At 40.9% G+C, this 12632-nt stretch overlaps 1 protein-coding gene across 13 annotated transcripts in view; it reads right to left on the bottom strand.

Moving 5' to 3' along the window:
* Positions 1 to 12632, bottom strand: part of RNF38 (ring finger protein 38) — a 138049-nt gene that overhangs the window by 48167 nt on the left and 77250 nt on the right. The window contains exon 1 of one of the 13 annotated variants that reach the window (XM_017662095.3): positions 12009 to 12163. The exons of 6 other annotated variants lie outside the window; for them this stretch is intronic. The gene's annotated coding sequence lies outside the window, so the exon portion shown is untranslated. Of the gene's footprint in view, positions 1 to 11531; positions 11925 to 12008; positions 12164 to 12632 lie in introns of those variants that run through there. 6 more of the 13 variants (XM_017662093.3, XM_036996553.2, XM_017662088.3 and 3 more) reach the window with 6 other exon arrangements.

Raw genomic sequence — 12632 nt, 5'->3', positions numbered from 1 at the left:
CTCCACAGATGAGGGAAATCATTTGGTACTTGTCTTTGTCTGCCTGGCTTATTTCACTGAGCATAATACCCACCAGCTCAATCCATGTTGTTCCAAATGGTAGGATTTGTTTCTTTCTTATGGCTGAATAGTATTCCATTGTGTATATGTACCACCTCTTCTTTATCCAATCTACTGATGGACAATTAGGTTGCTTCCATTTCCTGGCTACTGTAAAAATTGCTGCAATAAACAGGGGTGCATATGTCTTTTTGAATGAGAAGTTGCACTCTTTGGGTAAATTCCTAGGAGTGGAATTCCCAGGTCAAATGGTACTTCTATTTTTAGTTTTTTGAGGAACCTCCATATTGCTTTCCACAATGGTTGAACTAGCTTACATTCCCCACAGCAATGTAGGAGGGTTCCCCTTTCCCTGCATCCTTGCCAGCATTTATTGTTTTAGCCTTCGATGCTGACAATCCTAACTGGTGTGAGGTGATATGTCATTGTGGTTTTTATTTGCATTTCCCTGATAATTAGTGAAGTTGAGCATCTTTTCATGTGCCTGTTGGCCATTTGAGTTTTTTCCTTGGAGAATTGTCTCTTCATATCCTCCACCCATTTTTTAATTGGTTTATTTGCTTTTTGGGTGTTGAGGCATGTGAGCTTTTTATATATTTTGGATGTTAACTCCTTTTCGGATATGTCATTTACAAACATTCTCCCATACTGTAGGGTGCCTTTTTGTTTTGCTGATGGTGTCCTTTGCTGTACAGAAGCTTTTTAGTTTGATATAGTCCCATCTGTTCATTTTTGCTTTTGTGTTTCCTTTGCCTGAGGAGATGCATTTAGGAAAAAGTTGTTCATGTTTATATTCAGGAGATTTTTGCTTATGTTGTCTTCTTAGAGTATTATGGTTTCATGACTTAAATTCAGGTCTTTGATCCATTTTGAGTTTACTTTTGTGTATGGGGTTAGACACTCCAGTTTCATTCTCTTGCATGTAGCTGTCCAGTTTTGTCAACACAAGTTGTTAAAGAGGCTGTCATTTCCCCATTGTTATGTCCACGGCTCTTTTGTCGTATATTAATTGACCATATATGACTGGGTTTATATCTGGGCTCTCTAGTCTGTTCCATTGGTTTATTGGTCTGTTCATGTGCCAGTACCAAATTGTCTTGATTACTGTGGCTTTGTAGTAGAGCTTGAAGTTGGGGAGTTAATCCCCCTGCTTTATTCTTCCTTCTCAGGATTGCTTTGGCTATTCAGGGCCTTTTGTTTTTCCATATCAATTTTAAAACTATTTCCTTTAGTTCGTTGAAGAATGCTGTTGGTATTTTGATAGGGATTGCATTGAATCTCTAGATTGCTTTAGGCAGAATGGCCATTTTGACAATATTAATCTAACTATCCATGAGCATGGGATGTATTTCCATTTATTGGTATCTTCATTAATTTCTCTCATGAGTGTCTTATAGTTTTCAAAGTATAGGTCTTTCACTTCCTTGGTTAGGTTTATTCCTAGGTATTTTATTCTTTTTGATGCAATTGTGAATGGAATTGTTTTCCTGATTTCTTTCTGTTCGTTCATCATTAGTGTATAGGAATGCAAGAGATTTCCATGTATTAATGCTGTACCCTGTAACTTTGCTGAATTAAGCTATCAGATCTACTGGTTTTGGAGTAGATTCTTCAGGATTTTTTATGTACAATATCATGTCACCTGCAAAGAGGGACAGTTTAACTTCTTCTTTACTGATTTGGATGCCTTTTATTTCTTTGTGTTGTCTGATTGCCATGGCTAGGACCTCCAAAACTATGTTGGAAAAAAGTGGGGAGAGTGGGCATCCTTGTCTTGTTCCCGATCTTAAAGGAAAAGCTTTCAGCTTCTTGCTGTTAAGCATAATGTTGGCTGTGGGTTTGTCATATATGGCCTTTATTATGTTGAGGTACTTGCCCTTTATATCCATTTTGTTGAGAGTTTTTATCATGAACGGATGCTGAATTTTGTTGAATGCTTTTAGGCTCTATGGAGATAGATGATTATGTGGTTTTGGTCCTTCTTTTTGTTGATACGGAGGATGATGTTGATGGATTTTCGAATATTGTACCATCCTTGCATCCCTGGAATAAATCCTACTTGATCATGATGGATGATCTTTTTGATGTATTTCTGAAGTTTGTTTACCAATATATTGAGTATTTTTGCATCTATGTTCATCAGGGATATTGGTATTAGAGTGATGCTGGCCTCATAGAATGAGGGTGGAAGTATTCCCTCCTCTTCTACTTTTTGGAAAATTTTAAGGAGGGTGGGTATTAGGTCTTCACTAAATATTTGATAAAATTCAGTGGTGAAGCGATCTGGCACAGGGTTTTGTTGTTAGGTAGTTTTTGATTACCAATTCAATTCCCTTGCTAGTAATTGGCAGGTTCAGATTTAATGTTTTTTCCTGGGTCAGCCTTGGAAGGTTGTATTTTTCTAGAAAGTTGTCCATTTCTTCTAGGTTACAGAGTTCATTAGCATATTATTTTTTATAGTATTCTCTCATAATTCTTTGTATTTCTGTGGCATCTGTAGTGATTTTTTTTTCGTTTCTCATTTCTGGTTCTGTTGATGTGTGCACTCTTTTTTTCTTGATAAGATCCAGGTAGGGGTTTATCTATTTTGTTCATTTTCTCAAAGAACCAGCTCCTGCTTTCATTGATTCTTTCTATTGTTTTATTCTTCTCTACTTTATTTACTTCTGCTCTAATCTTCATTATGTCCCTCCTTCTACTGACTTTAGGCCTCATTTGTTCTTCTTTTTCTAGTTTCATTAATTGTGAGTTTAGACTGTTCATACTGGATTGTTCCTCTTTCGTTAGGTAGGTCTGTATTGCAATATACTTCCCTCTTAGCGCAGCCTTTGCTGCATCCTACAGATTTTTGCGGTGTTGAATAATTGTTGTCATTTATCTCCACATATTGCTTGATCTTTGTTTTTATTTGGTCATTCATCCATTGGTTATGTAAGTGCATGTTGTGAAGCCTCCATGTATTTGTGGGAGTTTTCATTTTCTTTGTATAATTTATTGCTTGTTTCATACCTTTGTGATCTGAGAAGCTGGTTGGTAGAATTTCAATCTTTTTGAATTCACTAAGGCTCTTTTGGTGGCCTAGTATATGATCTATTCTTGAAAATGTTCCACATGCACTTGAGAACAATGTGTACCCCGCTGCTTTTGGGTGAAGTGTTCTGTAGATCTCTGTTAGATCCATCTGTTCAAATGTGGTGTTCAGTGCCTCTGTCTCCTCACTTATTTTCTGTCTGGTTGATCTGTCCTTTGGAGTGAGTGGTGTGTTGAAGTCTCCTAAAATGTATGCACTGCAATCTATTTCCCCCTTTATTTCTGTTGTATTTGTTTCACATATGTATGTGATCCTGTGTTGGGTGCATAGATATTTATAATGGTTATGTCTTCTTGTTGGATTGACCCCTTTATCATTAGGTAATGTCCTTCTTTGTCTCTTGTGACTTTCTTTGTTCTGAAGTCTATTTTGTCTGATACAAGTACTGGAACTCCTGCTTTTTTCCCCCTATTCGCTGCATGAAATATCTTTTTCCATCTCTTCACTTATAGTTTGTGTGTTTCTCTGGGTTTCAAGTGAGTCTCTTGTTGGCAGCATATAGACGGGTCTTGTTTTTTATCCATTCAGTGACTCTATGTCTTTTGATTGGTATATTCAGACAATTTACATTTAGGGTGATTATTGATAGGTATGTACTTATTGCCACTGCAGGCTTTAGATTTGTGGTTACCAAAGGTTCAAAGGTAACTTCCTTACTATCTAACAGTCTAACTTAACTCACTTAACATGCTATTACAAGCACAATCTAAAGGTTCTTTATTTCCCTCCTTTTTCTTCCTCCTCCATTCTTTATATATTAGTTATCACATTCTTTACTCATTGTCTATCCCTTGACTGACTTTGGGGGTAGCTGATTTAATTTTGCATTTGCTTAGTATTTAATTGTTCTACTTTCTTTACTGTGGTTTTATTTCCTCTGGTGACTTAGGAACATTTCCATTTATAACAGTCCCTCCATATACACTGTAGAGATGGTTTGTGGGAGGTAAATTCTCTCAGCTTTTGCTCATCTGGAAATTGTTTAATCCCTCCTTCAAATTTAAATGATAATCTTGACGGGTAGAGTATTTTTGGTTCGAAGACCTTCTGCTTCATTGCATTAAATATATCATGCCACTCCCTTCTGGCCTATAAGGTTTCTGCTGAGAAGTCTGATGACAGATAGCCTGATGAGTTTTCATTTGTATGTGATTTTCTTTCTCTCTCTGGCTGCTTTTAATAGTCTGTCCTTATCTTGATCTTTGCTATTTTAATTCTTATATGTCTTGGTGTTGTCCTCCTTGGGTCCCTTGTCTTGGAGATCTGTGCAACTCCATGGCCTGAGAGACTATCTCAGCAATTACCTCCTCAAAGACACTTTCTATCCCCTTTTCTCTCTCTTATTCTTTCGGTACTCCTATAATGCGAATATTGTTCCATTTGGATTGGTCATACAGTTCTCTCAATATTCTTTCATTCTTAGAGATCCTTTTCTCTCTCTGTTCCTCAGCTTCTTTGTATTCTCTTCTCTAATTTCTATTCTATTTACTGTCTCCTCCATTGTATCTACTGTGCTTTTAAATCCCTCCATTGTATGTTTCATTTCTGATACTGTATTCCATAATGATTAAACGTCCATCCAGAATTCTTTCCTGAGTTCTTGAATACTTTTCTGTACCTCTACAAGCATGTTTATGATTTTTATTTTGACATCTCTTTCAGGAAGATTGATGAGTTCAGTTTCACTTGGTCCTTTTTCTGGTGTTTGTGGGATTTGGGTTTGAATAAGGTTACTTTGACGTTTCATATTTGTATGTTGTTCCCTCTAGTGTCCAAAAGCTCTACTCTTGAGCTGCTCAGCCCCTGGAGCGATGTTGGGGTTCGCAGGGGAGCAGCACTGGTGCCTAGGGGGAAGAAAGAGCTGTTTTCTGCTTCCCAGCTGCTGTGCCTGCCTTCACTGCCAGAACCAGTGGGCTGAGCACACAGGCGTAAGCCTCTATGTTTTGCATTTGTAGCTGCCATAGGTGGGGCTTTCCTCTGGCTGGCCTGATGCCAGGGCAGGGGCTGCCAGTTTGTGAGCCAGATGCAGGCTGGCTAGGAGGAAGATGGAGCAGGCTGCCTATCATGTTTGGGGCGGGGGGGGGTGGGGGGTGCCTTGAAGCTGCATAGCCAGCCAGGGGGACAGAGTGCCTGAAGCTCCTGAAAATTCCCAACCTGCTGGGCAGAGTATGCCTGGACAATTTTGTCCATCTGTCCTTTCTCCTGAGCAGTAAGTTCTGTGCAATCCTTGCCCCTTTAGCAGCCCTCTTGCTTTTAGGAAGTCTCTCAGACTGCCTGCTTTTCTTTTGTCCCAGAGCAGCTGGATGTGGATCCATTTTCCAGAAACAGCTGGAATCCCAGTCCCTCCAGGTATTCCACGTATCTTAGCTTTCCAACCCCACTAATCTCCAGAGTACCATGTAATGTAGGTTCGTGCTCCCTAAGCATATCTCCAGGGCTGTGTGTTCAGCAGTCCTAGGCTACCACTCCCTCCCCACTCTGTTTCTCTTCCTCCTGCCAGTGAGGTGGGGTGGAGGAAGGGTTTGGGTTCCGCCAGATCACAGCTTTGGTATGTTACCCTATTCCGTGACGTCTGCTTGTCTCCAGGTGTATGCAGTCTGGCGCAGCCTTCTTTCTTGTTGCTCTTTCACGATTAGTTGTATTAGCCCTTTATATTTTTGTATTATATGTGGTTTTGAGAGGAGGCCTCTGTCTCACCTCTCATACTGCCATCTTTAATCCCTCAAGTTCTTTTCACTTAAAATTCTCTCTTCTCTCAAAACTGTTTGTTCTCTTATGTAGGTTTTGTACTTTTTGAAATCTTGTTAAGATTACAATTTGCTCAGAAAATACATCTGAAGAGTGTTTTAATAAGCGTATTGCTGTCATACAAAGAAGTCCGTATGAGTGAGTAGCACTCTTGCAAATTGCTGGTACAAGAAAGATGGATGGGAAGACAGTAATCAGGGGGTCAAGTTTACTCTCCAATCTTTGTTCCTTTAAAAACTTGAGATTTCTGTCATACTTGAGTTAAAAAACTGACAAACCCTGGCCCTTGTCACAAATTAGTAATTTTCAAGTATATTCCTCTTCTACCCACAACAATTTCCTGTTTTCTGAAACTCCATTCGTCTATAAAAAGGGTGGACATACAATATAATGGAGAAAAGCTATACTGAAATGTTGAGTTAATAGAAATGCGGGACAAAATGATAGATGGGGTTGATCAAAACCAGGTAACCCCACTAACAAGATAAAATTATACACAACTGGGCAGATGGGGGTGTAAGGGTGGCAGAATTCCACCATGGCTTCCACGATCCCCGCCCCTGGTGTTCATCTCCTGCATAACCCATCCTTCTATAATGTGTGGGCAGGGGTGTAAATATGGTGATCTCACTCCCATGATTAGGTTAAGCTATACAACCTATATTAAACAAAGCCATGCAAAGAAGTGAAGGGACTTTCAGGTGTAATTAAGATCCCAAATCAATTGACTTTAAATTAATCAAAGGGTAGATTATCCAGGGTTGGCTTGACTAGAGAAAGCTTTTAAAAGGGTAATGGAACCTTCCTGAAGAGCATCTCCTGTCAACCCTGCAGACTAAACTGCTATGTTGTGAGAAGGCATAAGAAATGGGCCATGTGCCCCAGGCAGAGAGACCTGAGGGCATTCTGTAGTAGGTGAGAATGGTCACTAGTCACACAATCACAAGAACCATATTCCATCAACGAGTGACCTTGACAGAAGTTATCAAGCTTCTAATAAAACCATAGCTCCAGCCAGGTAAGACCTGAACAGAGGTTCCTGCAGCTAACCCATATCAGGAATCCTAATCCTGATAAAACTGTGAGGCAATAAATTTGTATTTTAAGCTACTAAATTGGTGGTAATTTGTTACACATAATAGAAAACTAACACAATGTGTATGTATGTAACAGAATAAAAATTGTACCAAATACATTCAAGTAAAGTTTCTCTAGAACTTTAGCTGTATTAATTTGATTAAAGTTATAAATTAAGACATTTTATCTAAGCAATATGGAAGTTTTTAAAACCTCAATCTGGTAACAGCTAACTTCATACCAGGAAACTGAACAGGGCTCTTTGATCTTTACACTTGAAGTCAGAGTTAACTGACTTACTTAAAGCCACAGCTCTCATAAATACTAGAGCCATAATATGAAGCTAAATCTATTTGGCTCTAAGGTTCATACTCAATCCACTAAACCCCTGTAGTTTAAGAATTTTAAAAGTAACATTTCTATGTGTTGGATTAGTAACAACTATCCCACAAGGCCTACTTAAAGCTATATTAATATTCAAAAATAATGTTTGTTTTTCTGATGCAACTCTAATTCTCCCTCAATTAAAATTACTGAGGTTACACTATTATCTGAAAATTGATACAATTCTGTTTTTTCTAATCTGGCAACTGTTGAGCATTACACACACGTAGTAACCTCTGCCTTCTCTCAGGATGCAATCTATATTTTAAAGATCCTGCCAAGAAAATGTCCCTAAGATCCCATTAAATCTGCCACTCCCTGTACTTCTCATTTTTAATATTTACATATGCCTGGATGATTAATTCACTCAGTATAACTAAGAAAAGCACCTGTTTCACAAGACTAAAGATACAAAATACAAAAAAAGCTTAACCTTTTAAGCACCAGAATATTACTATTTTAGGATATCTTTTGTTTCATGTGGCCTTTCCTTGTCTCGGTGACCATAATAAAACCAGCAATTTAACCTTTGTCTTGGAGAGTGTGATTATTATCAGTTATTGTGTTAAAAATAGCATAGGACTTAGGTTCAGATACTGTCCCAGAACTTGTATCCTCCAAAACTGCTTCTAATGACAGCTTCCTTCTTCACTTACATTTTTCTCATAAAGGTGAGGTAGAGGATGTATGGGTCAATGACCTCGAGGTCAGTAGTAAACAATGTACTTTCTATAAAATAAATTACTGACAAGCTTCTCCAAATAGCCTTCTCCAAAATGGCCACATTATTCTCCAGAAAAAAAAAAAAACTGTTCAATGTTACTAGCAACGTATAAACTGGTCCAAAGCACTCAAACACAGCCCAACAGAGGAGGGGAAAACAAAACAAAACAAAACAAAACAGAAGGTGAAGAGTCAGGCACTCAGCATTGGCTCCAAGTCCCTTACTCCTCTAGGTTAAGTCTGGACACCTAAAAATGGAAGAGGTCAAATGCAAATTATCTAAAAATCTAAATATTTTCACTGCTTCAATGATGGCAAATGTTGATCTCCTGAGAGGTAATCAAGCCGACTTTATTATTTATAACAGTTACCTTTCATCTGATAAATTCTCAGGTTATACTCCAAAATATGGGAAGTCATATGCACAAATGTTTTCATCACAGCACAGTAACAGCAAGAACTGAAAAGGGAACTAGAAATGACCTAAATGCTTAACAAGTATTTGCTAAGTAAAATTATGGTATACATGCTTGGAGGACTACTGTGCAGCCAACAGACCATTCAAGGACTGGTACTGCCTACTGGGGGAGCATCATTACTGTCATTTTTTAAAAAACAAACTATTATTCCCCTTTCTTTAATTAAGACAAACAACAAACAGGGCCCATGTCTTTCTGGAGGCAGAGCAGAGTCAGGGCTGGTGAAAATAGCCAAAAAGACTACTATCCTCTCCCCACCCCAAAGTCCCACAAATTAATGGAAAGGAGATGGGAAGGAACACACATGCAACTAAGGAGGTCTCTAACCATTACACAGGTTGAGAAAGTGGAAATAAAGGTTAGGAAAAAAAAGAGTTACACATTCTTTTAACATGTTCTTTCTTTCCCTTCCATAATCCAGATCTGCCTATACAATATTCTTTTTTTCTTCAAAGAAGTGTGTCTAAAATAATTTTATTTAGGCTGGTTACCTCTTAGATCACTCTGAAGTAGCTTTTCAAGATTTATCTGTTAGAATGGGTTTGGAAAATATCTAGACCATGACCAGTCCAAATTAAAAACATTAAAAAAAAAAAAGATGAACTGTGACTTAATTCTTCATTCTTATTAAATAAAAATAATAATTCAAATATGTACTGAATGTCCACCATGTGCTAGATGCTGCAAATACAATGGGAAAAATAAATAGGACTAGCCTCAAAAGAGATTCATTCTAGTGAGGCGTAATCCAATAGAACTAAACGAGGACATTACGGACCCTTAACATAGAGGGGAGAAGGCAAGGTGTTCAGATCCTTAAGAAAGGGACTAAGAAAAGATCTAAGGGTTGGGGGAAAATGAGACTGTTTAACACTGTCCCTCTGTGTATATGCTCAAATTTCTCACTAATTTGCTATGTAGAGTTGAGGCATTTGCTTGATCTCCTCCAGAGACAACGTCATACTGGCAATTTAACATCTGCTGAATGAATGAACAAGACTAGAACTACAGGGTTCAAATGTGTTTACAATCTGTACACTCTCTATAGAGAAAAACATAGTAAGCTATAAGGTAACTAAAGTAGAAGTGAAAACGGATGTCTGATATACATAGTTAACAGGAAAACAACCAGGAAACTATTAAGTAGACCCAGACACATTACAACAACCATTAGACTAATAAAGAACTACCTTTTCCAGCAAAATGAACCACAACATGGTGGTGGCCTCAACAGACTGGGGCAGTACAGAGAGAAATAGAATAGATTTGAAGCAGAAGACAATCTTAACCAATAATCTTTCCATACTGATCAATTATTTCAGAGATTTTTATCTAAGCATTTCTCATCCACATTTCCCACACACAACCTTGGGTTAAAAAAAAAAAAGAGCACAAATACAGACTCTGGCATGTAACTAAAAGCCTCATCAAAAGCTGTGGGCGGAGAGACAATAGATCTACACTCCACATTATGACGCTACCAATTCAGTTCTGTTTCATTAGTCCATCCTCTGTTCACTCTTCATCTAAAATCAGGTTGCTCTCCTAGAGACAATTACCAACATTTACTTAGATTGGTATTTCTCAACTTAGTTTAGCTACAAAAACAGGATGGGTACATAAACCTAAACAAGTACAGAAACACTACCATCCAGAATCACAGAAGTCATCAGAGGCAGAGGGACAACACAGATCATTTAATTCAACCTCTATATTTTACAGATGAAAACCTGAGGCCCACATGGCTAGTTTGTAACAAAACTTAATCAACTCTACTATAGCCTCCAAAGGCTGCCATATTATTTAGAAGTCCTACAGAAAATTATAGAAATCAACATAAAATTGAACCCCTATAATAAAAAGATTTAAGATTAATAGGTTTTCAAAAAATGAAGCATATACCAACAAATTTATTAGCCTGTAAGAACTGAAGAGGGACACGAAGTGATGCAATTTCCACCTAAAAATCCAGTTAATAATTACATCTTTTGATTTCAAGTACGTCCCAGCTCCAATGCAACTCATCTGACACCAAACATAGATATCATTACTACTTCTATTGTTACTACTATAACAAGTCCTGTTTCTCCGATTAGACTATGTTCTCTAAAGACAGAACAATTTTAGATTCCAACTGTCCCTAGGGCCTTAAGCTTTGATTTCACAAAAACTGTATGACTTCCTTTAAACTTAAACCTAGTTAACTAAGACAGCTTGTTGTTCAAAGGAATTTTACGGTAAATGTGTTAACAATAGTTCAAGGCCAAATAATATCCAAAAAGGCTTGCGATTCTAGAGTAACACACAACATATTAATTGCAAGACGCTTAAGTTTCGGATGTGGGCCACGTAAGAAAAAAGAAAAGGCACTTCACATGACGCTAGCAATAATTACGTGAAAGTATTAATCTCTACGGTGGAAGAATTCGCATAACCAACTTTTAATGAAGATCATAATTTCTGCAGCACAATAAAAATGAGGTCCCTTACAAGTCCTACACAAGGAAATGAAAACTTTACTCTCTTTGGCCCTTATTAATTTGAAAACCTCCTGGTTCAAAATCAACCTCTCTCACTCTTTAGCCCTGAAAGGAAGAGCTTCTGTCCCTTGAGAACAAAATGCAGCCAGTTCAGATACCCGTGGCGGCAGAAGGACGCGAGGGAGGACCCTTCCCACCGGGTTCCGCGTTCTCCTGGGTGACATCATTTCACCTGCGCCTCCGCAAAAAGGGAGGGAGAGAGAGAACGAGGCCATCTGCCAGGCGACGGCGACCCGGCGCTCCCGCTGGCTGCACCCGCACCTCCTCACCACCGCCCCGGGAACAAAGACAGCCGGGCAGCTTCCCGCCGAGCACCGGGCAACCACAGCTTCTCCCGGTCGCTGGGCGCAGCTCCGCAGGCACCGAACGGCCTGGGGCTCGTCCCGTTCCGCCCTCACACGGGAACCAACAAGCCGCGGCGGCCACTACCTGCAAGAAGCTCCGCCCTGCGGGGCTGATCCCACAGCTCCTCGCTGGGCCGCTGCCTCCTATTGTGACTGTTCGCCCAGCCAGCAGCCAGCTCGCCAGCTCCGCCGCCGCCGGGCCTTCTCACCCCCGGATCCCGGGCTCCGACTGTCACGGCGCTTCCTTCCTCCCGGCACCATCACACGGGCCGCGCCAGGGGACGACGGCTGCACGCCCAGGGTTGACAGAACCCACTTAACGCCTCGGGGGCTCCATCCCCTCGGCCCCGGACCCTAACCGCGCCGGGCCACCGCACCGCCCTGCCCCACTGCCCCCAACCTCCGCGCTCGCTGAACGGGCTGAGCGCGCGCCGGCGCACTACCTTCCGCTGCGCGCGCAGGCGACGCCCCTCGCCTCTAGGCCGCCAGATGCGGGAGCATGAGGCCCTCCCACATCCCGGTTCTGGGTCGTTCCCCGCCCGTCCCCCTCGCCGTAACAAACCTTGCAAGCCCCGCGCGAAACTGCCAGATGCCCCGCCCCGTTCCCCCTCGACTGAGCTCCGCGCGCGGAGCCCCCTTTGTTTCCACCCCGCGGGGGCGGGGCTGCGCGCGTCCGGGCGCGCGACTCGGACTAGTTCCGGCAACAGAGTCGGTCTTACAGCGCCCCTGCGCAGCCCCGCCCCAGCCCGCCCTTGCGCTGGGCGCCCAGCGAGGCCGCGGCTCCGCTCGGCCGCGCGGGTGGCGGTGTCTCCTAATTCGTACACGTCTTTCCCTCAACTGTTGCTGCTGGTCGGTGCCTTCCATCTCCAAAACTCAGCAATCAAACAGTAATTAACCTCACTCAATTCAAAATATAATACGAATTCGTGTGGCCCGAGAGTTATTTTCATTGAAGTAGAGGGAGGTGATTAATTCAAGGTGTCTCACAGTGATGCGAGCGGGTTGGGAACCATCTTATCCGACTCTGGTTAATTAGATCTGACAGTTACTCAGTTACTCAGAGGATGGGAAATGTGATAGTTACTACAGTTTGGTGCTTGTACTGATCACGTTCAAGATCTAAAAGAGGAAGTATGACCTTCCATAAAGGCGCAATAAATACAAGGGGATAGTTAAGTGGTACAAG

This window comes from Manis javanica, chromosome 2 (genome assembly GCF_040802235.1).
Source record: "Manis javanica isolate MJ-LG chromosome 2, MJ_LKY, whole genome shotgun sequence".
NCBI classification, from domain to species: domain Eukaryota; kingdom Metazoa; phylum Chordata; class Mammalia; order Pholidota; family Manidae; genus Manis; species Manis javanica.
This window is presented reverse-complemented; position numbering and strand designations above follow the sequence as displayed.